This window comes from Anolis sagrei, chromosome 4 (genome assembly GCF_037176765.1).
Source record: "Anolis sagrei isolate rAnoSag1 chromosome 4, rAnoSag1.mat, whole genome shotgun sequence".
NCBI classification, from domain to species: domain Eukaryota; kingdom Metazoa; phylum Chordata; class Lepidosauria; order Squamata; family Dactyloidae; genus Anolis; species Anolis sagrei.
In genome coordinates, this window is record NC_090024.1 from 229,308,047 (window position 1) to 229,330,277 (window position 22,231).

Below are 22,231 nucleotides of genomic sequence, written 5' to 3' on the forward strand. Positions count from 1 at the left end.
TGGCTGCACCCCTCTTTTTCCACCTAGCCACCCTAGATCTGTCTGTTCCATTGCCTGTCTACTGAAATAAAAAAATCAGTTACTTTTGCCTTTGAACAGTGAATAACATTTCATACAGCTGTTGTTGCACATATGTTCTTTGTTGTAGATTGTAACATTTCCAACTAAAATTGTCTGCCAAAGCCACAAATGCTGAAAATTCTTCCCATTACTACCAATCTGATTTCACATGCCATCGCCAATGGCTTTTTTTGGTATCATTCCTTAGAAAAATGATTTTAATGCTTTGTACTCATATATTGCCTTGCTATTTTGTAGACTGATATGGAACAATCTCTTCTTTTTGAATAGGGTGGAAAAGTTATTTGGTTTTTTTTTTTTGAAAGGGTGTTAAAGTTCGGGAGCACTTTCTTGTCTTTTCATAAACTGGATAGTGGGCTGCTGTGTGACTTCCTTGCACTTGGTCATCTGCTTCAAAGCTCTGGCCTAGGACCTAACCCATGTTGTGTGTGTGTTTGAGTGTGTTTGTGTATGTGTGTGGGGGGAGCATCATATTACTGTGGTGTTATGCCCATTAGCATTATAAAGGAATCATAGAATCCTAGAGTTGGAAGAGACCTCGTGGGCCATCCAGTCCAATCCCCTGCCAAGAAGCAGGAAAGTCACATTCAAAGCGCCCTCGACAGATGGTCACCCAGCCTCTGTTTAAAAGCCTCCAAAGAAGGAGCCACCACCACACTCTGGGGCAGACAGTTCCACTGCTGAACATCTCTCACAGTCAGGAAGTTCTTCCTAATGTTCAGATGGAATCTCCTTTCTTGTAGTTTGAAGCCATTGCTCTGTGTCCTAGTCTCCAGGTCTGCAGAAAGCAAGCTTGCTCCTTCCTCCCTATGATGTCCTCTCACATATTTATACACGGCTATCATGTCTCCTCTCAGCCTTCTCTTCTTCAGGCTGAACATGTCCAGCTCTTTAAGCCACTCCTCATAGGGCTTGTTCTCCGGACCTTTGATCATTTTGGTTGCTCTCCTCTGGACACATTCCAGCTTGTCAACATCTCCCTTCAATTGTTGTGCCCAGAATTGGATACAGTATTCCAGATAGGGTCTAACTAAGGCAGAATAGAGGGGTAGCGTGACTTCTCTGGATCTAGACACTATACTCTATACTCCTATTTATGCAGGCCAAAATCCCAGTGGCTTTTTTGCCACCACATCACATTGTTGGACATCCTTCCATTTCTCATTCTTCTTAATACATTGTCTTTTTTGCCAGTTTTTCTGAAATTATAACTTTTCAGATTTATCCCACAAGCCAGTGTAGTCTCTGTCCACTCAGTGTTTAAAAGAAAAAAAAGGTAAATAAAGCTTATGGGACACTTGCCTTTCCCCCCTCTCCTCTATCAGTCTACAAAATATGAGTGATATATGAGTACAAAGCAGCTGCTCTTAAGGAAACCCAACTTCCTTCTCAGATCCCAATATTCTACAGTAGACTCAAGCAGCTGATTTCTTTATTTATTTACTATATTTATAAAAACATAAATTGAGAACCTTAGACAGATGGTTATGTATAACATTAATAAGACTCTGAGCTACAGTCACTCTATTTACATTGTGTTTAGACTATTGAATAGATGGAGAAACCAGGAGAAAATGATTAAACGCTCAAACGTACGGAGGTATTTAAAAAAACCCATAAACATTAAAAGTCAATTACACCAGACCCCACTTGAGGGGAAACTTGACTTTAGAGTTTTAAAATAATTTATTAAGTAACAAGTAGTGCAAGGATCAGAGCAGCAGGCAGTGGGAACCGGGCCACCTGGCAAGCATTGAGTAGTTGCAGCCAAAGTGGGGTAACTGGTGGGATAATAAAGGAGTAAAAAGGGGGTTACACCTTGTGGTGGTGTTGGAAGGAAATGGGAGGTGTTGGAAAGTTGGAGGTTTTTGCGAAGGCATTGGAAGGTTGGAGTTCTGAGAGGCTTGTGGCTTGAGGAGACGAACTGGACTCTGTATATGTTTTTGTATAAACTTTGCTACAAGACATGTGTGTGAGTTTGCTCTTTGGTTGGAGGGAGAAAGCTTTTGAGTCTATGTGTGTCTACACATTAATCTCCATTGTGACAATGCCACGTTCATGAAGCAGGATTTTGGAAGAGAAATTTCAAGGCTTTCTAGGGGACGCTCTCTGTCACTGAAGTGATTCAACCCAGGCAAATTTGACAGCTCCTATCCCACGTGTTTTTGTGTGTTTTCTCCAGTTATCTGAGTCCAGAATATGATCTCTAGCTGCCTCCCTCCCTTTTTTATGACTGTTTCTGAAATCTCTTTAATGAATCCTGACAGAGCTGACAGGAAGTTCCCCTGCACCATGGGAAGAGCTCTGTCATAAATCATACCCTCAATGGATTAGAAATGTTTTAATGAAGGGTTGGATAGTGGTGGTGGGATAAGATTCCTAGGTATGATTACTATCGTGTCCTTTTGCTAGCCTTCAACACTATTATACAATGCAGTTAATGGAATATGAACTCTTTTATAGCGTCCTAATCAATTGCGAAGAATGGGTGTGTCTTTAATGGCCCATTAAACCAATATTAAACTGAAAAAAGCCATGGCAAAGCACACTTGAATACAAGGCAAAGGTATGATTACTAATCTGTGAACATGCAGATTAGAACTGTGGCTAACATTTAGCTGTGCCATTCCATTTGTATAGATAATATGGGCTTGAGGACACTTTGTTCTGAGTTGTTTGCAAGGAGGGAAGGACTCCAATAAAAATTCCAGATGTGCAAATCCAGTTGTAGAAGCAGTTGGGGAACCTATTGCACAAGCAGTTGAATAACAGAAGCATGGCCACAGACCACAAGAACAAGTACACAAGTGGAACAACCAGTGATATTTCTCTAGCATGTGGTTTCTTCTTTGCTAATACTAGTTTGGATTTAGGCTACTGTTTAGTTTTGGAGTTTGCTCTATCTGAGTAGAAAAATTCAAGAATTCACCTTCTGAGAATTTGTGTTATAGTATTACTCTAGTATGTCTGGGAAATACCTTCTTGGACTTCATATGAATATGTGAAACTTCAGATAATGGTGAATTCTATTGAAACAACAGACCTATGACCCATGAATATCATAGAATCCTACTAGAAGACTTAGAAAATGTCTAGAGAGGACATTCATTGAGTCACATCAATGTGCCTTGATGTGACTCAATGAAACCATGGGTACTGCTCCTGTGGATCACACTACATTGCAATACAACTCTTGTATGGACCTCATCAGATGGCTCTTTGTAAGGCAGGGGACAGCGGGGGAAATTGTGGGGTGGTGTAGGGAACCTGTCTGGCTGCGTTCCCTACCATCAGGGTCCATTCTCTGCCTTCCCATGATGTTTCTCTGCTGTCTCCCACTTTCTCTTCGGCTCTTTTTTGGATGCCGATATGCTTCCCACACTGAACTCCACTGAAAGTAGCCCTGCGTAATGTGAAGGGCTCCAGGGGACTCTGTGCCAGCAGCATATAGAAGTAGCGAAAATATGGTTTCATGTTGAGAGAAGGAATGATTATGCTTTATTAGTTTTTGTTATCCTATGCTGTTAAGTTCATGGAAATGTATGAGGAGACCCTAAAGTTATTTATTTTATTCATATCCTGCTTTTCTCCCATGACCTGGATTCAAGGCAGCTTCCAATATATATTTATATTTAAAAATCTCTTGGGGAGGAAAAAAACTACCAGTGAAACCCATTGATTTAAATTCCAGTTAGTTCCATCGAGAGTAGACCAAAAAAGTAAAACGGATTTACTTATGTGTTGACTCACGATTGAAGCAGCAAAGTACAGTACGTCTACTTTTATTGGAACTAGCCCACAGGTTTCTGGCCAATAAGTTATAGATATTAAAATGCAAATTAAATTGGTTTTAACCTAAGTAAAAACAGTTTGAAATTCCTCAGGAATAATGAATAAAACATGAAAAAATCCAGATCATCTCTCTCTGTATGAAACAGTAATTGTTGAAGGCATATCTGAATAGAAAAGCTCATTGGAAGAAAGGTGGGGAAGAAGCTCATTCAGCTTTCTTTGAGATGGAGTTGAATAGTTTGGCAGTGACCGTTCAAAAGTCACTGTCAAAAATCAGAGATTTTGTTGGGTTCTCAACAAAATCTCTGAAGGAGGTGAGACTGAAGGACTGAAAGCCCAGACAAAGTTGTTTCAGAAATCCCCATCTTTCAGATAGCTTTGGGCCAAGTTGTCTATGCTTCGTGGGTCATAAATAGCCCTTTGAACTAGCCCTCATGCTCACTCATTTAATGTGGAATCTCTGTTGCTATTAGTCTCCATCTGCCAGATCCAGTCCTTCAATACAGTATTTGATGGATATATGTATGATGACTTAAATTTATTTATCATGTGATGACTTTGGATATATGTTTCATTTGTTGCTGGGTTTTTTTTATAAAAGAAAAAACTCAGTCAAGATGTACTACCCATCCTAAAGAAAAATACAATATAGACAGTTCCAAAATTACAACCAAGATAGGTTCTGCGGGTTTGTTCTCAAGTTGAATTTGTATGTAAGTAAGAACAGGTACATTTTTAAAGTTTAACCCCAGCCATATTTTTTTTAGCTTTGGATAGAATAGGGAAGGGTTAACATCCCTGTGGTGTTCGTTTTGCTGTCTGTGTTCCTGTTCAGAAGATTTCACCTCACTTTTTGTTTGCATGATAATAAGATTTTTGGAAAAAAATGGCTTCCTGTGGAAACAAGGATTGGGGATAAAGCTTTCTGCAGAATAACTCTTCCAGCAGTGAATTTCCCTTCTGAAGGGTAGATTCCTTTCACTTCCTGTTGTAGATTCCTCTCACTTCCTGTTGTCTCACCCCCATTTGTAACTATGAGTATTTTTAAGTTGGATGTTTGTAACTCAAGAACTGCCTGTAGATACGATTCTAAACTCAAAATTACATGTACAATCATGACTGTTCCCCCCCCCTCCTATCTGTTCCCTTCTTCATCTCTCTGTTGTTGTTCATTCGTTCAGTCGTCTCCGACTCTTCGTGACCTCATGGACCAGCCTACGCCAGAGTTCCCTGTCGGCCGTTACCACCCCCAGCTCCCTCAAGGTCAGTCCAGTCACTTAAAGGATGCCATCCATCCATCTTGCCCTTGGTCGGCCTCTCTTCCTTTTGCCTTCCACTTTCCCCAGCATTATTGTCTTCTCTAGGCTTTCCTGTCTCCTCATGATGTGGCCAAAGTACTTCAACTTTGTCTCTAGTATCTTTCCCTCCAGTGAGCAGTCGGGCTTTATTTCCTGGAGGATGGACTGGTTGGATCTTCTCGCAGTCCAAGGCACTCTCAGCACTTTCCTCCAACACCACAGCTCAAAAGCATCGATCTTCCTTCGCTCAGCCTTCCCTAAGGTCCAGCTCTCACATCCGTAGGTTACTACAGGGAATACCATGGCTTTGACTACGTGGATCTTTGTTGCCAGTCTGATGTCTCTACTCTTTACTGTTTTATCGAGACTGGACATTGCTCTCCTCCCAAGAAGTAAGCGTCTTCTGATTTCCTGGCTACAGTCTGCATCTGCAGTAATCTTTGCACCTAGAAATACAAAGTCTGTCACGGCCTCCACGGTTTCTCCCTCTATTTTCCAGTTGTCAATCATTCTTGTTGCCATAATCTTGGTTTTTTTGACGTTTAGCTGCAACCCGGCTTTTGCGCTTTCTTCTTTCACCTTGATTAGAAGGCTCCTCAGCTCCTCCTCGCTTTCGGCCATCAGAGTGGTGTCATCTGCATATCTGAGGTTGTTAATGTTTCTTCCAGCAATTTTCACCCCAGCTTTGCATTCATCCAGCCCCGCACATCGCATGATGTGTTCTGCATACAAGTTAAAAAGGTTGGGTGAGAGTATGCAGCCTTGCCGTACGCCTTTCCCAATCTTGAACCAGTCTGTTGTTCCGTGGTCAGTTCTGACTGTTGCTACTTGGTCCTTGTACAGATTCCTCAGGAGAGAGACAAGGTGGCTTGGGATGCCCATCCCACCAAGAACTTGCCACAATTTATTATGATCCACACAGTCAAAGGCTTTAGAAGAGTCAATGAAGCAGAAGTAGATGTTTTTCTGAAACTCCCTGCCTTTCTCCATTATCCAGCGGATATTGGCAATCTGGTCTCTCGTTCCTCTGCCTTTTCTAAACCCAGCTTGAGCATCTGGCAACTCTCGCTCCATGTATTGCTGGAGTCTTCCTTGCAGGATCTTGAGCATTACCTTACTGGCATGAGAAATAAGGGTCACTGTACGGAAGTTGGAGCAGTCTTTCGCATTTCCCTTTTTTGGTATGGGGATATAAGTTGATTTTTTCCATTCTGATGGCCATTCTTGTGTTTTCCATATTTGCTGGCAAATGGCATGTATCACCTTGACAGCATCATCTTTTAAGATTTTAAACAGTTCAGCTGGGATCCCATCATCTCCTGCTGCCTTGTTGTTAGCAATGCTTCTTAAGGCCCATTCAATCTCACTCCTCAGGATGTCTGGTTCTAATTCATTCACCACACCGTCAAAGCTATCCTCGATATTGTTATCCTTCCTATACAGATCTTCTGTATAGTCTCGCCACCTTCTCTTGATCTCTTCAGCTTCTGTTAGGTCCCTGCCATCTTTGTTTCTTATCATACCAATTTTTGCCTGAAATTTACCTCCAATGTTTCTAATTTTCTGGAAGAGGTCTCTTGTCCTTCCTATTCTGTTGTCTTCTTCCACTTCCATGCATTGCTTATTTAAAAATAGTTCCTTATCTCTTCTGGCTAACCTCTGGAATTGCGCATTTAACTGGGCATATCTCCCCTTTTCACTGTTTCCTTTTGCTTTCCTCCTTTCTTGGGCTACTTCCAGTGTCTCAGCAGACAACCATTTTGCCTTCTTGGTTTTCTTTTTCTTTGGAACGTACTTTGTTGCCGCCTCCTGAACAATGTCGCGGACTTCTGTCCATAGTTCTTCTGGGACTCTGTTTACTAAATCTAGTCCTTCAAATCTGTTCTTCACTTCCACTGTATATTCGCTAGGAATGTTAGTGAGATCATATCTAACTGGTCTGTGTATTTTCCCTGATCTCTTTAGTTTTATTCATCTCTCTACTTTGGCCTAAAGTGGATCTGGAGCATTTCCAATCCCATCAGAGAGAGGTTTTGAGGATACCTTTCCCCCTCTTTCCCCTTTTCAGATATGCTGTATCTTCCTGTTCTATCAAATATTGCATACTGGCCAGAAAGAAAGAATAGAATGATTGTACTAAATGTGGGAGGTCTCCTTATTTACTAGTTTGATATGATGATTGGTTGTTACAAGCCTTCATATAGTTTACATCTAATGGTAACTTTAGGATGGAGTTGTTTAGTTAAATTAGAGATGCAGGGTTGGTGAGAGAAATCGTGTAGTTATGTAAATGTTAGAAAAAGTAGTTTGAGTTTGTTTGTGTTTATGAATGTATGGGTGTTGTTATTTTCTTTATGCTTCTTTCTGTTAAAAGAAGAATAAAAACCCATAAGGATGGGGTTTTCTGGGAAAGATTTTTTCCTTCTCAGTTTACAGGAGTGTGACTTGTCCTTGTTTCCATGGCCCAGGGAGGATTCAAACCATAGAATGGCAAACTGATTGTTAATATGATGTGATATTTTTGTTGTTTCCTGATATGCTATATCTCCATCCACAACTGGACTTTGCAAAGGTGTGCTAGGAATTATTGTGCTGTGAATGGTGAAAAAGCCACATCAAGTTTTTGTATTTGGTTATGCAGGTTGAGGATGATGGGAGTTGCTACTTAAAACATCTGGAAGACACGGCCAAACTACACCTTAAGGTTGCGAAGATCCACCTGATCCTATCTTACCTCTTTAAAATAATTTGATTAGGCTGTAACATCTGATTTGGGACCTTGTTAAAGCGTAGTGCTCTTTGGGGGAGACTTGCGTGAGAGAATTCAACAGGACTGGTCTCCCTCCGCACATGTGCTAGTTGCTTCGCCTGAGAGAGAGACGGGCAGAAGGATTAAGAGTGTATGAAAGTCTCAAGCTATTAAAAGTGAATAATGAAGAGATTACGGCTCCAACTACTGATGGAAAATACCGCAGGCAAAATAGACAGAGGCTAATCCTTTTTGGAAGCTACCAGTTCTGCCTGACTGTCCCGAGACAGACTTTATTTGACATGTTGCATGTGAATTGCAATATTTGGTTCTTCTCAGATGTTAGGGAAAAGGATAAAGTGGGATGAGGTTGAAAACTGAACTTTGTAGTTATGAAACGAGGAATGATTGTCCCAGTTTTTGCAATGGAAAAGTGTGGCGGAGATTGTACATATAAGGGTAGCCTCTAGCCAAAATGGTCACTGGAGGTGATGTAGGAGTCTGAATTCTGATAACTGTGGTTAATATATTGCTGAAGATGGAGTGATATTGGAAAGATTTGGAGTTTCAAGAGGGGAGGTCTATGGTATAGAAGAGTGGTTCTAGGGCCAAAATTGCATCCTTGGGTCAAAGTCTGCCTGTCCTTAACTGAAGATTTTTGGTCAGTCTGTCATTTCATTTGTTGTGCAGTTTGACATGTAGACTGAAGACAGTTTTTTTTGTTTTTAAAGAAAACATGGCATTGGTTTTAAACTGTTTTAATATTTTAATCTATTGAAAAATAATAGGGTTTTTTTTTTTGCACAAGTTGGGCTTTTGATTTTGTTTTTTTAGGGACAGGGAAATGAAGAAGTGTGTGCACAGCAAATGACTTAGATTTGGTGAAATTTTTCACAGCTTTTCATGGAAAACTTGGGGAATTGAAATGACTTAGCCTGGTGAGTGAACATTATGCAGTTGTTGCTCACTCTTACAAAAAAACTCTACGCTGGCCTTTTCTGTAATATACTGAACTCTGGTGGTTTTATTATAGCAGTGTAACAGAGTCAATTGCAAATGAATTAAATGGTTCCTCCATATTTCACAAAACAACTACTTGGTTTTATAAAAAACCTCAGACATCACTCTCGACAAAAGTTGTACAGAAGAAAGTAAAATCTCCATAAATTTTGGAAAGATGAAGAATACATGCTTTATAGGTTGAAAAATCACTTTATTGATTTATGAAGAATATATAATTTGGCTTGGCATAAAGTTATTGTGTTTGATATTAAAAACATACTCTATTCAGAATACAAGACCTCAAACTATATACAAATATATTTTTCTTTTTAAAATGATTTTGGGGCAGCAAATATTTGGTCATCCTTTCCTAAACATTGTATATTATCATTGTCAAAGAAAACAAAAAAAAAAAAACCTTTTGGATTTTTTAAATCCTGGAAATAGATGTTTTCATGAGAAGGCATTTTTCTTAAATTTCCCGTTATTTTTTTTTTAAAACTGTATCTTTGTACCTCTGTTTGAAGAGCAGTTTGCTTTCCAAAAATCATGTATTTTGTTAGAGAAAAAAACATGAGCTATGGACCACACACAAACATTTAAAAAAAGGAAAATTATAATGAAAGCCAATTGATAGGAAATAATTTCTAAATACATGAAAAAATGGGAGATTAAAATCATGAACATCACAAAAGGATAAAACAGCTGGTTCTCTAAGGGTGAAATAGGTTGCTATCTACTTCTAAATCTCTAATGATTTGCAGTAGATAGTAAATGCTTTTAGATTTATAGCTGTCGAACAACAAAAATAATTGTTCAAATGAATGCTTTTCAATTTCCAAAACAAATTCCCAAGCTCAGAATTCTTCAGCTCTGCTATGAGACACAGAGAAAATAAGAATCTGGCAGTTAAGCCAGTATTCCTGTTTAGGCAAATGAATTGTTTAAACAGTCACTTTATTAAATGTAGTTAATTTGCTGACAACAACATAGTAAAAGCAAATACAATGAGAAATACTTTCAGTTCAATATCACGGGGAGGGGGCCTAAAAGAAATAGATCATTTAATACAAGCATATAATTAATGACTATATGGGGTCAATAGCTATCTTAAAATACAAGTTCTCTTGTGGCTTAAATATCAAGAAAAACAATACACAGCAATTTAAATTAAATAAGTAATGGAGTGGAAAATTGAATTCAAAGACAACCAAATTAGTATGTTTTAATAGGCAAAGGATCTTGTAGAACCGTTGAGATGGAGAGAAAGGACTTTGGAGCATAAGCTTTCACAGACTGAAACTACTTCATCAGATGCATGGTCTGAAGTGCCTACGGTTAGACATTTCTGCTCATAAATGAGTAATGGAAAAGTAAAAGGTGTAGGTATGATGATGAGTTGACCAGTTTTAACTAACTATGGTTAAGGGTGTACAAAACTGGGAGGAAAGGTATTGCCTAAAGCCAGGATGGATAAATCAACATACAAATTATGGATTGAATTCTTGGAACGTAGTGTGAGTACCAAAAATTAGTTGTGATAAAATGGGCAAGGGAGTCCACATAAGGCTGAGATATTATCTAGTGTTACAACACCTGTAATGTGCCAGGAAACCGCTGTTTGTATTCAGCCCACTACCAATGGGTTGTGATATGTAGATATATCCCAATCCTGCTGTTTCTCTTTTCAGCCTGTCATTTGTCGTTTTGTTTTGTTTAAAGACCATTGTTCTGAAGCCAGGAAGATTGAAATGTTTTGCTGTTGAATTTTTTAATATTTCCTTTCCCAATGTCTGATCTACATCCATTTATCCTCTGGTGCTTCGGCTGGCCTGTCTGCTGAATGTACAGTGCTGAAGGGCATTGTTGATAGAGGATGGCATATATCACATTAGAGCAGTGGTTCCCAACTTTTTTTTACTAGGGACCACTTGGCCAGGGGCCACTTTGACCAGGGACCACTCTCCAACATTAGTACAAAAAGGGTTAAGAATCAGTTTTTGGTCAACCTTAGATTTGGTTTGGTTATTTGGGGTGCTGATTCAGAAAATTGCATTGGATAGACCACATCAGCTCTAATACAGAAACTATGCCATCCAGTAGTCGCCATCTGCTTGCCCACAATAAGCTTCACCACTATAAGAGGGTTTCACGAGACCAGTTGCTCTCTTTGCAACAATGTAGTAATGGTGAGGCTGCAGGCCATATTTTAGTTCTTGCAGACCACTTGTTGTCCATGGACCACAGGTTGGGAACCACTGCATTAGAGGATAGTCAGTACCTCAATGTTGTGGGTGATGTGATTAGGTCTTGTGATGACATTTTCTAAGTAAATGTCTGGGCAGAGCTGGCATCTGGATATGTGGCAAAAGGCTTATAGCAAAATAATTTGTGAAAGGGGGACAGTATAAAAACAGTGAGAAAGAGTCTTCTACTCTACCCTATGAGAAAAAGAGACTGGGATATTTTTGGTGACACAAAAGTGTATGTAACCAAGGTTTGTTTCTGTCAGTGTGGAAGGACATATTTGCTGCCTTCTTGTACACCATCTATTGCCACAGCAGCTGTAGAAGTGCTTGGAGCAAGGTGCTTGGCTTTGGACCCACTGATTAGTTGAAGGAGGGGAGATGCCCAGCTGCAATTCTCCAGCCAGAACAAGAAAGGTGACCTTGCCCTCCTTGCTTTCCATCAAGTTGCTGAAGATCCAGGAGGATGACCTCAGACCTCCTCTACTGTCTGCAAACATCATCCAGATGTTTCTTGGTCATTTTTCTCCTCCGCTGTCCTTGTGGGCTAGTACACAGCTGTGGCAACAAGCTTGAAGGCTGGCCACTTTGAAGCTGCCTTCTGAAGACAACAAGGATGTATAAATGCATAGATTGTGTCCACAATATACTATTTTAAACTCAATTGGCAGGAATAACAACAACCCAATAGAAATGAGTCATGAAAGCAAATTTCATTATATATGTTTTTAAACTTTTTTAATAAAAGGAAATATTTGGGAACTAATAACAAACAAACAAAACATTCACTATATAGAAAGTTCATAACATAATCTGAAAGAAGCATAAGATAAAGTGTTGTTTCAAAGACAGGGGAATTCCTTAAGTAGTCCAGAAAAATATGAGCACAGTTGTTTTAAAAACCAACATCCCAGAAGGCAGAAAGATAGTTTGTCTAACCCCAGTCATTGTTTTTTCTTCAAACTCTGCTGTTTAATTTTCAGTAAAAAGAGTAGCCACAGTAGAGATGAAATTTAATTTTTTTTCAGCTACTTGGTAGTGTTTATAATTATAGCTATTGTTCCACTGATCTCCAACAGTCTGAGGCCAAAAGGAAAGCATTTTTAAAACTCCTCCGCTTTGTAGTAGTTAGCATTCTGTTAGTGACATGTGTGTATAATTCCTGTTGTGTTTCTTCAAGTTATTTCCAACTTACAGTGATTTAAGACAAATCTATCATAGGGATTTCTTGGCAATATTAAAAAGAGGTTGCTTGCCATTACCATTTCTCTGGAGCTGAGAGACTGTCACTTGCCCAGTGTCATCCTGTGGGTTTCATTGGCTGAGCCACAGTTCAAAACATGGGCTCCAGAGGCAGAATCCGATGCTTAAAACACTGGAACACACTGTAAAAAGGACTATTCTCTTCCCTTGTCCTTGCCCTCCATCCACTTCTTATGCCCTGCTTAGACCATAGAGACACATTTGTCTTCACACAGAGCATCCAGATCATTATGGGAATTTCATTCTTTTCTTCACTTGTAAGTGGCTCTTATCTTCTTCTTAACTTAGGCCATCCCCTGTTGTCTGAGTAGGATTTTCTTCCAAGATCAGTGTACTTATCACAAGTCAGAAACAACATAAAGGATATACACGAGTATCCATCTGATTATCACATGGAGAATATTTAGAAACCAGGACGGTTGCGTTCCCCACACTCAGACTCAGTTTGTGACAATCTCATATGGACCTTTTGCTGATAGAAACTGGAGAAAGAATGGCAGAGTGGTAGGCCATTTGGGCTCAGCCATAAAATCTAGTGCAACCTATGTATAATTTGAACGTGGACAAATCAGTCTATATGTGATCCATGACATTGCAAGATCATTTCTAACCAGTTTCTATATCAGTCCGGGAAATCTTTTGAATAGCATAATATATCCCCCTACCAATTTTCCTAAATGTTTGCATTTTGATACACAACTTTGTATCAAGCGAAGGCTATCATGGCTGAAATCACTGGGTTGCTGTGAGTTTTCTGGTCTGTGTAGACATGTTCCATGTTCTGGCACATGGCCATATAGCCCAGAAAACTCACAGCAACACAACTTTGCTTAATATTTATACATTTTTGTATTTGTTGTTGTTGTTCATTCGTTCAGTCGTCTCCGACTCTTTGTGACCTCATGGACTAGCCCACGCCAGAGCTCCCTGTCGGCTGTCACCACCCCCAGCTCCTTCAAGGTCAGTCCAGTCACTTCAAGGATGCCATCCATCCATCTTGCCCTTAGTCGGCCCCTCTTCCTTTTGCCTTCCACTTTCCCCAGCATAATTGTCTTCTCTAGGCTTTGCTGTCTCCTCATGATGTGGCCAAAGTACTTCAACTTTGTCTCTAGTATCCTTCCCTCCAGTGAGCAGCCGGGCTTTATTTCCTGGAGGATGGATTGGTTGGATCTTCTCGCAGTCCAAGGCACTCTCAGAACTTTCCTGCAACACCAGAGCTCAAAAGCATCGATCTTCCTTCGCTCAGCCTTCCCTAAGGTCCAGCTCTCACATCCGTAGGTTACTACAGGGAATACCATGGCTTTGACTAGGCGGATCTTTGTTGCCAGTGTGATGTCTCTACTCTTTACTATTTTATCGAGATTGGACATTGCTCTCCTCCCAAGAAGTAAGCGTCTTCTGATTTCCTGGCCACAGTCTGCATCTGCATTTTTGTATTACACTTTTTTTATTTATTGTATCTGGCAACCGAACAGTTGTATTACATTTTTGACAGAACAAACAAACAAACATACAAAAGACACAGAGTTTGCAAGCTTGGTAGTTGATTAAATGTCCTTTGACCAGTATCTGGCCACTTGGAGTGCTTCTGGTGTTGCCGCAAGAAGGCAACATTTTTGTACATAATGATGAGTTAAAAACTGCACTGCAAAATTCAGAGAAGTGCTCTTCCTTGAAGGATATTCTAATCTCCATTTGAGTCTAGGATGTGTAAATTAGGTCAGTTAACTTAAAAATACTGATCAAATGAAATTGTTTCCCTGCTCCTTAATGTAACAATGGTGCATTCTATTTCTGATGTTGCTGAGCATTATTGTATAAGAAAGTACCAAGTGCTGCTTTTCAGTATGTGGTTATTTAAAAAAAATACTCTAGTGGTTTCTATTAATATTGTGTTCATTGTTGAAACAAAAGCTCTTCTTTATGTTATATTCTCCCTTTTCAGATTGATACTTATAGAAGCTACCCCTCCTTGTCTTCTTTTGTATTACCGGAAATTCTGTTACTTGTTTTATGAGACCCAGTGAGACAGAAATTAATTTCTTATGCTTTGATTTTGAGCCAGATGTCGCAAATCCAGAATTCCATGTGGGAGACTGAGAGTGACAAAGGATGGGATCTGTGCATAGAACACAGGGAAAGCAAGGGACTAGGAAGGAAAGACATTTTGTACTAAGGTCTTTAAGGTTTTCCATGTAACTTTCAGTTCAATTGGATCTGGTTTGAACATCCAGCATTTTCCATGCTTCCCTACTAAAATACAGTCATCTTGTGCAGAGAATAATTGCACGAACACTCTCATGGTATAATCCCAGACAGGCATGTAACCGGGGAGGGGTGGTGGTCTCAGGATGGTCCGCGAGAAGGCCTTACTGGTACATTATTTAAACTGTTATGCTTATTCATATCATGATCTGATCACCATGCTCAATATATCCCATATGCATGGGGCTATTGGGATAACGACACAAAAGGTTTGCTAGGGTAGATCCTCACTCCCCCCCTTTGAATCAAACTCACCCCTCCCCCATCAAACTTAGCACCCTCGAATCAAAATCCTGGTTACGGGCCTGATCCCATAAGTTTTCTGATCATAATGCCTCTGTTTCACTGGCTGCCAGTCACTTTCTGGGCAGAATTCAAAGTGCTGGTTATAACTTACAAAGCCCTACAGAGCTTGGGTCTAGATTATCTGAAAAAATACACTTCCCCATTCGATCTGACCCAATTTCCAAGACCATTGGGAGAAGACTTCATCTTGGTCTTATCATCTTCATAGGTATTATTGGTGGATGTGCCCAGACTGTGATACTTCCTCCATAAGAGGTTCAGTTAGCCCACTCCCTGCCTGCTTTCCACCAGCAGGTTTGTTTATTTATTTCGTTACTGCATTTATATCCTGCCCTTCTCACTCCAAAGGGGATTCAGGGCAGCTCACAATATAAGCACAATTCGATGCCATGAATATATATATATAGAGTAAAACACCATATACTTTAAATCACATAATTAAAACATATAAAACTTAAAACAATTACTTAAAATCACATGATCCAAAGGCATATTCCAGGAGCCATTTCAGTTGTCACTTGCACTGGGAATCATTGTTCAAAGGCTTGGTCCCACAAGTATGTCTTCACTTTCTTCCTGAAGGTCAGGAGGGCAGGGACTGATCTAATTTCACTCAGGAGGGTGTTCCACAGCTGAGCAGCCACCACTGAGAAGGCCCTGTTTCTTGTCCTCACTAGTCACGCCTGTGAGGTGTGTGTGGAGCCCCCGGTGGCACAGTGGGTTAAACCCCTGTGCCGGCAGGACTGAAGACTGACAGGTCGCAGGTTTGAATCCGGGGAGAGGCTGATGAGCTCCCTCTATCAGCTCCAGCTCCTCATGCGGGGACATGAGAGAAGCCTCCCACAAGGATGATAAAAGCATCAAATCATCCAGGCATCCCCTGGGCAACGTCCTTGCAGACGGCCAATTCTCTCACACCAGGAGTCACTCCTGACATGACAAAAAAAAAAAGCCTGTGAGGTGTGTGTGTGTCTGTGAGATTGAGAGCAGGGCCTTCTCTGATAATCTTAACCTCCAAGATGGTTCATAGAGGGAGATATGTTCGAACAGGTAAGCTGGGAAGGAACCGTTTAGGACTTTATAGGCTAAAGCCAACACTTTGAATTATGCTCGGTAGCAGACTGGCAGCCAGTGGAGCTGGCGCAATAGGGGGGTTGTGTGCTCCCTGTACCCCACTCCAGTAAGAAACCTGGCTGCCACCCGTTGGACTACCTGAAGCTTCCAAATAGTCTTCAAAGGCAACCCCATGTAGAGCACGCTGCAGAAGTCTATTCGAGCATGGATTACTGTGGCCAAATCTGACTTCCCAAGGTACAGGCACAACTGGCGCACAAGCTTTAATAGTGCAAAAGCCCCCCTGGTCACCGCCAAGACCTGAGGTTCCAGGCTCAGCGATGAATCCAGGAGAACTCCCAAGCTGCAAACCTGCGTCTTCAGGGAGAGTGTAACCCCATCCAACACAGGCTGTAACCCTATGCCCTTTTAATTTTTTTACTTAACTTATTTATTATGTACATTATTTTTATCCTGCCTTTCTGTCAATATAGGGACTGAAGGCGCCTAACAATAAATATAAAACTATGCCTCTTAAAACAATGTGGTTGAAATCATATCTGGATATAAAATATTTTAAAAACTGTTAAACCGTTTGTGTCTCTTAAAACCATTAAACATTAAAATATTAAAATACATCCAAATTCCACATATGGCAGGATAGTACTCAAAATGGAATGCTCTGTTTTTGCTTTGTATGTTTTTAATTATATCTGAAATGCATGCTTTTAATAGAACGGGTGTTCAATTGTTCTTTTATTTTTTTATATATATAACAGAACATTTAAGCTAAACTCTTTGTTGTAAATTTCGTCAGCCCACTTGGGTCGTTTGGCAGGAGAAAGGGAGAGTATAAATTGAACAAACAAAATAAATAAACAAGCAAATAAATATGTGTTCTTTTTTAAAGTGAAAGAAAAGAACTTAATTTGGAGAGCAAAGCCTTTGTCCCTGTACATCACAGCAATTGTCATCTCTTTTTAGGGTGATGACAATGGTACACAACTCTGTTGATTTTTCATAAATGGGTATCTGTGTTTTGTGAATCTTCTCCATGCATCAATAGTTGCTGCCAGTTTAATCCATGTTGCTTCTCACAATAACACTAATATAACGAACATGGATATGCTCAAATGGTGGGAATTTTTTTTTGGGGGGGGGGGGAAGCATGCTTTTGTAGTGAGATGTTAAATGAAATGTTACCTTGGGAATGATCTTTTGCTTTCTAGTAGAAGTGTTCCTAGATTAGGGTTGGTTTTGTTTTACTTGAGTGATGTTACATGATACAAGTGCACATCTTAACAAGACGATACAATAAATTCCTTGAATGCCTGTTAGGAAGCAAGCAATTTTTGACCCCTCCAATTGCCCTCAGATGCCCTTCGGGGAATGTAGAAGGCATTTCCAACGTGTTGGGAGGTCTCACAGAGATCAAAGAAGAATTTTTTAAAATTGGATTTTTTTGCCCCCAAATGACCTCTAGGTTATTATTGGGATATTTCCATGCTGTTTCGGCAAATCCAGGAGAGTTTCTTTCCCCTCAGCAGTGCAACTATAGCTTGCAGTACTTCTTTTTATTGTTTTGTAAACTTTTTAGCATTCTAATACTTGCATGTAAACTGATGTTATCCTGAAAAGTAGTTTATGATGATGACTGATGAATTATAGTAATTTCTTCATATGGTGTATACAGTGAGTCTTTAGCAACCACCGGAGTTTGGTTCTGGGACCCCCACTGGATACCAAAATATGTGGACGCTCAAGTCCCATTATATACAGTGCTGTAAAAACATTGCTTACATAAAACAGTTTTTTATTATTATTTTCAAGCCATGAATGGTGGTGGTATCCATGGAGGCAGAAACTGGACACAGAAGACTGATTGTGCTCCAGATATCAGACAAACATCTATAATAGATGGTTACATAAACCTAGTCATATTCCCTAGTTGTGCTTTGATTCTAAAACCTAATTAGACATGTTGGCTTGTAACAAATGTGATTTAACTGCCTGCTAATTTGCAGGCTCAAGCCCAAAAGTAGGATTACTTGCAGCATTTATCTGTTCATCGAAAGCAGATCCCATTTTTCACATTACTTTCCTTTCAGTCTTTGCTTCCATAAACTCATGTTGAGTCTGTCCTGTGCTACTCCCGCATGTTGCCTTGATTTCCCCATTTTCCCCTAGGAACACATCTCGTTTGATTCATTGTTTTCAGCCTGTCTTTCATCCTCCTACACCTTCAACTGTCAAATTCTCTGTCTTCTCATTTTGGCACCCTCATTGCATAACTGTATCCAGTTGGCCCTGTCACTCTCAGTATTATTAAGAACCATGGATTTATAACCTTTTGCAGCAATTGGATTCAATGATCCATCTCTTTTGGCCTTCTAAGTAGGATAGAAAATGTACAGTGGTTTGTTATGGGGCCAAAGTACATATAATAGGCTGCTCTGTGCTTCTATTTAATTTTGTAAAAATGAAAAGCAGCTCTTGTGAGGCTCAAATCAGAAGCAGAGACAGAAGGCTTGCTTAATTTTTCCATTTCCTGATTTTTGACCACTCAAATATATTGTTTCCCTAGGGTTTCCTGTCTGCCCTTTCCTGGTGTCTTCAAATCATCCATCAATGTATGGCAACACCATGAATTTCATGCACTTTTCTAAAGTAAAGAATATTCAGAGTTGGTTTGCCGTTTCCTTCCTCTGAAATATAGCCTACAGTAACCATTCACACTGTGCAAGTGCAGCAATATTGTTCTACTGTAATGATTATGTTTCCATCCTATGAAATCCTGAGGTTTGTAGTATGTCAAGGCATTGGGGTGTCCTTGGATGGTAATTCTAAATGCCTCCCTCCTCTCCAAGCTGCCAAGGCCAAGATGTCATAGGATGAAACCATGGCAGTTGAAGTGAAATCAAAGTGCTATAAATCTGTTGTATAAATGGGCTCCTGATGTTCCTTGGCAGGCATTTATCAAAGTACTAACCAGATCTGACTCTGATTGGCTTCCAAGATCATGATTTGATGCCTTCTGTAAGGAACAAAGCTTATTCAAAGCTTCTGCATACATGGATTCAACCAACCATGACTCAAAAATATTTTGGGGGGAAAAGTCCGAAAAGCAAACCTTGATTTTGCCATGTGCTGAGTACTATGCAGAAATGTACACATAGCCTGTTGTAGTCTCCTGCCATTTCTTAGATCCTTTGACTTTCTTAAGGTCTTTCTCAGATCCTTAGGTTCTTGCCTTATTCTGTCACCAGCACTTGTTTGACTTCTTTGTCCTTTTGCTACTCCTTTGTCTATAATAGGACTTGGTCATGTAGAGATTTTAGTATCCACAAATGTCCTGGAACCAAAGTACAGCAGATACCAAAGACCCACTGCATATATTTCAGAGGGATAAAAACAATCTGATGAAATAATGAGTTTCAGTGAATAAAGTGACAAGAAAAGATTAATGATCCCCTGCCTTCATTGGTTTCCTGTTGCAAATTTCAGCTGGTTCCGAAAATAGTGAGTACAGGGAAAGCTTGAACAAAGTGTTCTGCAAATTTGGAACACAACATTTCATTATAGGAAGAGGTGTGTAAGGTAAAAATAATTGAAATTGAAAAATTGTGGGTGTTTTAATTTTAGAATCATTGTAGATGTATATATGTCAGAAGCAGATACAACAGCAGGATGTATGACTGGTTGTTAAGTACACATCTTTTATATAATCAGGCAAACAATGCTCCTCCTTTCCTTGGCACCAGCAATGGTGGCTATGTGCTGCTTTAGACACTGCCAACAAGCAAACTTTGGCACATGTCGACTCTCTGAATAAAAGAGTTCCAAGTCACCTTATCACCACCAACCCTACTTGCTTGAGCCTATGGATCTCATCACAAAGGAACATGGAGTACTATGCATTGTGGCAAACTTATGGGTTCCCAGCAGGGGCATGGAGAAGCCATTACTCCACGCCCTGCATTACGCAACTTGTTTTTCCCCCATCTCATGGAGGGAAGCATTGCCTCCCGGCTTCCCACCATCTCTGGTAAGGCAACATGGGAAGGCTCCTGTCTTGCCGCACTGATGGCATATGCCACTTGCTCTACCTTTTCTGACAGAGCCTGGCTAGAAGTACATATGCTTTGTATAATAGTCTCCATCCTGAAAGGGGAGAACAAGCAGCGCAGGAGGGGCTGAGTAGCCCATCTGATGAAGTTGTATCTCTCTGCAATGTGTGATCTTCCTTTTTTCTGACTGCCTTCCTTCTTGCCAAACATTATTGTTTTGATTTTCCTCCTATCAGCTTTCTGGGCAGACCAACCTTCACAACCATTCATAGACACTGAAAATACAACAGCACGGACAATTCTACCTTTAGTATTCAATTATATATTGTTATATTTCAGGATCTTGTCTAGTTCCTTCATAGCAGCCCTTCCAAATCCTAGTCTTCTGATTTCTTCACTGCAGCCTCCATTCTGATTAATTTATGAGTCAGGTAGAAAATCTTTAAGTATTTCAATGTCTTCATCATTGACTTTAAAGGGATGTAAATGTTATGTGATCATTGATTTTTCTCTCTCTCTGAACTTTTGTCCTTGCTTATTGGAGAGTAAAACCTCTTAGAAGTTTGAAATGTGGGATATCTACTTTTCCACTTGTTGAGCTGAAATACGGTGGTTTAAATTTGAGACATCAATAGTGCCCAAGGCTGAAATAGCACTCAGCTTGTTTGAAACATTCCAGGTGAAGTATAACTGAAAGGAAGGTTTGATTCTTGAAATACTGTCTCTCTCTCTCTGGAGCCCCAGGGTATATGCTTCTCCTATGTAATTACTAAAGGTGTACTTTGTACCTTGAATTTGGTGTAAAAACTCTCTCATTTTGGGGCAGAATTGATGGCAATGGTACTGTACTGTGTGAAATTTGATCTGTTGGCAGGGGATCAATTTTGTGTCAGAGTGAATTCACTCTAAATTCTGTTCTGTACTTTAAATGTGCTAGGGGTGAAACATCATGGATCACTTTAGCAATACTCTGAGTAAAACAACAAAAGGTTTTGTGACACCTAGACAAAATTTAACTGGCACAAGTCTTTTATAAATAACACTGGACTATTTCAGAAGAATTTAGTAGATTATTGCCATTCTTGATCAACGTTTTCTTTGAAAAGAAGAAAAGAAAGAAAGCTTGGTTCATTTTGGAGCTATTCTGGAAGTGGAAAGGCTAGTCATTTGGGCAGTTTTCATGTTGAAAGCTTTCCTGATTACATAGATAATTAAATAGGTTTCTTGAATGGAAATATTGGAAGATGAAAGATATTAAAATACAACCTGAGAGGTCACCCAGGTATGTTTTCTGGTAACTAGCATTTATGTTGTTCTTGTCATTATCCTTTTTGGATTGAATTTAAGAGACTCTAGCTGAGTGGGGAGTAATCTTTTTTGAAGCATGGATCTCTTTGAGAATCTAATGAAAGGTTCTGAAAACTTCATCTTGTAAATATAAAAAACAAGTGCACAAATTTTGAATATAGCATATTTATATTGAATATAATTCATGTAGGCAGGCATGGGCAGACTTTGGCCCTCCAGGTGTTTTGGATTTCAACTCCCACAATTCCTAACAGCTGGAGGGTCGAAGTTTGCCCCTCACTAATGTAGAAGATGGTGTAGTTTGTTTTCTGCTGCTCCAGAAACTAGAACACAAACCAAAGGTTTCCAATTGTAAAGCAGATTCCATCTAAACATTAGGAATAACTCCTTGTCTGTAAGAGCTGTCTGGGACTGAAATACACTGCCTTGGAGGTTGGTGGACTCTCCTTCTTTGGAGATCATTAAACAGAGGCATTGTCTCTGAGTGTTTTAGTTGTATATCAATATAGTAAGACTGGAATAGAAAGGGAAAATAATTCTTTGTATGCTGTTCATTAGACCTCTAGAGACCTTCCATGGGCCCCAGTTTAAAACAATATTCTAAACTTTGGGCTTGATGAGAGAACTGAACATTAATTTTCTTCTGAGTTTCTTGGTTCACTTCTTTCACACTTTTAATGCACTCCTGTGGTTTGCATTTTCAGAAATAAGTCGCAGTTTTATTTCAGCCAGTGTTTCCCATGCAAAGGATGGCAGGTTCAGTCTGTACTCAATTAGTTCACTATCTTTTTTTTTTAGTTC

At 39.8% G+C, this 22,231-nt stretch overlaps 1 protein-coding gene across 1 annotated transcript in view; it reads left to right on the forward strand.

The window, feature by feature from the left end:
* The window catches only part of EDN3 (endothelin 3), a 59,343-nt gene that overhangs the window by 31,932 nt on the left and 5,180 nt on the right, over positions 1–22,231 (forward strand). The gene's annotated exons all lie outside the window — the stretch shown is intronic.